Source organism: Nicotiana attenuata, chromosome 1 (genome assembly GCF_001879085.1).
Source record: "Nicotiana attenuata strain UT chromosome 1, NIATTr2, whole genome shotgun sequence".
Classification (NCBI taxonomy): domain Eukaryota; kingdom Viridiplantae; phylum Streptophyta; class Magnoliopsida; order Solanales; family Solanaceae; genus Nicotiana; species Nicotiana attenuata.
In genome coordinates, this window is record NC_031989.1 from 4,660,972 (window position 1) to 4,665,300 (window position 4,329).

Genomic DNA, 4,329 nt, shown 5'->3' on the forward strand with positions numbered 1-4,329 from the left:
ATCTTGCGTTACCGGTTTCAACGATTCTCGAACTATCGTTTGGACAGTAAAACACATACCCTTTAGATTTCTCTAGGTAACCAATAAAGTAACCACTTACTGTTCGAGAATCTAATTTCTTTTCTTGTGGATTATAAACTCTATCTTCCGCTGGGCAACCCCAAACATGCAGGTGCCTTAAACTAGGTTTCCTTCCTGTCCACAGTTCAAAAGGGGTCTTTGAAATTGCCTTACTAGGAACCCTGTTTAATAAATATACAGCGGTTTTAAGAGCATACATCCATAATGATTTGGGTAATGAGAAATTACTCATCATGCTCCTAACCATATCCATAAGTGTTCGATTACGCCTTTCTGCAACACCATTTTGTTAAGGTGTTCCTGGCATAGTATATTGTGCACATATGCCACGTTCCTCGAGGAACTTCGCAAATGGACCTGGACATTGTCTTGATTCATTATAGTTTCCATAATATTCACCACCTCTATCTGACTTAATAATTTTTACCTTTTTATCTAATTGCCTTTCAACCTCATTAACAAACACCTTGAGAGCATCTGTTGCTTGAAATTTTTCTTTCAGCAAATAGATGCATCCATAACGTGAAAAATCATCGATAAAAGTGATAAAATATTTCTCTCCACCAAAAGATGGAACATCAAAGGGTCCACAAATATTGGTTTGTATAATTTCAAGAAGTTGGGTGCTTCTTGTGACACCTTTATTAATATGCTTGGTTTGCTTTCCCTTAACGCAATCCAAACATATAGTAAGATCAATAAAATTTAGATTCGGAAGAATCTCATTCTTTGCTAATCTTTCTAACCTTTCTTTGGATATATGACCCAAATGTCTATGCCACAAGTAAGCAGAATTTTCATCTAATGAACTACGTTTAATTCCAACATTATGTTGAACAGTAAGAAGGGATTCAGAAAAACCAATATCGAGTTTCAATTTATATAAACCATCACTAAGAAAACCAGAACCATAAAAAATAGCATTCTTATATAAATTAAAACATCCATTTTCAAACTTTAAATCAAATCATAAACATCAAGTCTTGAAAGAGAAATCAAATTCCTAGAAACTGAAGGTACATAAAGAGTCTGTAATAGATCAAGGTGACGTCCAGTCTCCAGGATCAAATGATAAGTCCATATGCCTTCAATTGGAGCTTTCATACGATTTCCCATGAACAAGAAATCCTTATTTGGATTTGTAGTTTGGATCGTAAGGAATCCCTGCAACGTAGTAGATACATGAGCAGTTGTACCAGAATCAAGCCGCCAAGTATTATTAGAAACTTCTATTAAATTTGATTCAAAACATACAAAAGCACTAATTGTACCTTTCTTTTCGAACCAAGCTTTACGTTTCAGGCAATCTTTCTGATAGTTTCCTTCCTTGTTACAAAAATGACACGTATCTGCCTTATGTTCCTTCTTAGCATCTTGGGAGCTTTAGCAGGTGCTTTCTTCTTCTTGAACTTGTTGGGCTTCACTTTAAGTCCATTACCAGCTCCTTGACCCATGAGGTTAATTGAATGACTCCCTTGTTTCTTAAGTCTTGACTCCTCCTGAGTAAGCATACTGGACAATTCACTAAAATTTCACTTATCCTTAATAGTGTTATAGTTAATTTGAAAATGTCCATACTCGGGAGGTAACAAGTTCAGAATAAACTGAACCAAAAAGGAATCATCCACTTTCATCCCCAAGGTCTGAAGTCTTGCTGCAATGTTAGTCATCTCGATGATATGGTTTTGCATATTACGCGACCCATCAAACTTCATGGTCGTGAGTTCAGCCATTAGTGTACCGGCGAGAGACTTATCTGCAGAACGAAAACGTTCTTCCACAAACTTCAGGTATTCCCTGGCACTTTTTGTTTGTGGAATAGTATCTTAATGTTGTTGGCAATATTCATTCGCATAAACATAAGGCTTAGCCTGTTAGAGCATTCCCATGCTTTATGGAAAGACTTCTCATCCGTCGAATCAGTAATGGCAGCGTGCTTATCATTCAGCAGAGCCAAGTCAAGATCCATCACACCTAAGTGGAATTGGACTTGTTCACGCCATTCAGAGAAGTTCAATCCGTTGAACACAGTAACAGACGAAGCATGCGAATGAAAAGGAATAGCTGCAAAATAGATAATACATGCTCACAAATCAATATGGATTCAACAAAACAGTTGAAGCATATCGCAATTCTCCTTTGGGTAACTACTACGACATACCATCATAATTTAAATGCCATTTAGTCTTTAATAGGTAATTAAATATTTTTAACCAAATATATATGCCATCTTTGGACAGACAATATATATTTGACTAAGAATATTAATTTACCTCATCATATTCACTATTCATAGAATAATTGATTCACCTTTGGGTAAATCCTTAAGTTCTAGCAATAGTGAAAATTAATTATCCACTAATTTTTAATTATAGGCATTTCATTAATTTCATGGATAAACTATAATTGTATGTATGCATACTTCGGTAAACATACCAGTTTGGCCACTTTGGCGACTACCAACCTATATAGACATAAATGCACACATAAAATAAATACTAGGAAATTTTATGCATGTGAATATTTTAAAACATCTAGTTTGATCACTTTGGTGACTAACAAACTATATAAACATTAATCACATGCATAAAATAAACAATAAATAGTTTCACCTGACTCTTTTTCATAGATTATACTCCACTATTACATATTAGATTCAGAACTATGTAAAGCAAAACTTGCTGTTTGTGATTGTTTAACCACTAGGACCATGAGAAAGGGAAGACAATTAACACAAATAGGAATGCATTCTGTGATCATCCATGGCTGCACACAGATGCACAAAAAAAAAGCTCTTAGGAAATAGATGATCAGGGTTTCTACTTGTTAAAACAGTGTGGCCGTTTCGTCAATCATGGGCTTAGTAGCGCAATTGCAGCATCCTGATTTTAATGGGTGATTTTTAAAAATAGCCAGATTTACAACTGGTCGTTCAAAAATAGCCCAATTTCAAAAGTAATCGAAATTTAGCCACTTTTTATGTAAAGATAAATCTGAGCGAAAACAATGTTCAAAACCCGGAAAATACTCCAGTATATTATGCTGGAGTTCCAGCATAAGTATACTTGAACTCCAGCATATTATACTGGAGTTCCAGGATAGTATGTTGGAACTCCAGCATAATATGATGGAGTTCCAGCATATATACACTAGAACTCCAGCATAATATACTGGAGTTCCAGAAAGTATAATGGTCCAGTATAATATACTGGAGTTTGGAGCACCAGTGCTCCAGTCTCCAGTATATTATACTGGAGCCAGCAAAGTATACCGGTCCAGCATAATATGCTGGAGTTCATACACAAGTGCACCAAACTCCAGTATATTATGCTGGATCGGTCTCTATTGCAGCAAAAAGGTGGTTATTTTTCATTGACTTGGTAAACGCTGACTATTTTTGATTGACCAGTCCGAAAACTGGCTATACCGTGAAATTTTGGCGATTTTAATTGCATGATGAGCTAATGGGTGTTGAATGAATGCAAATTATTGGTCAAAGATTTTGGGAAACTTACACAAATGTCCCAAATAAATCTCAACTTACCAACCTCTAGCCATCAGTCATAGACTTTCCAAAACTAGCCAACAAAAATTGAAAAACCAAATAATAGGGTTCTTTCTCTCAAAGAATCACATGCAAAAATCACCTTCCATATTTTTAAGTGTGATTAGCAACATTAGATACAAGACGGAAAAAAAAATTTCATGGACGGGGTAGCAAATAAGGTGATGAAATACAGAAATCTATACAAATATTCCAAAAATCTAAACAAAAAAGGAACTTTTTCAATGGGTATAATTGAAATTCATTGAAAATATATAGATAAGTCAATATACAAAATTTGAGGAAGATTGGAGGTGATTTGGACTGGTTTTGTATCAAAATTCATAATTAAATCGAGTTCAAAAAAGTCTTCTACGACACATGTATCAAACATGTATCACGCATGTATCTCACACATAGGTATACATGGATATATATGTGATACACAATTGATACAAATATGATACACAGTGTGATACACATATCATTTTTTTTTCATGTTCAGCTTTTACTTCGAATTTTCAATTCAAACCACCTCAAAACTTCACCAAATCATCCCAAAACTGAGATTCAAGCTCCTTAAGTTGTGCCCAATCTATTCTAATAACATCCACTCAAAACAAAGCAAAAATTTGATATTCTTTTGCTACAAATAGCTAATTGGCTAATTTGGCTAATATTAGTAATATTTTTTCATTTGGCCA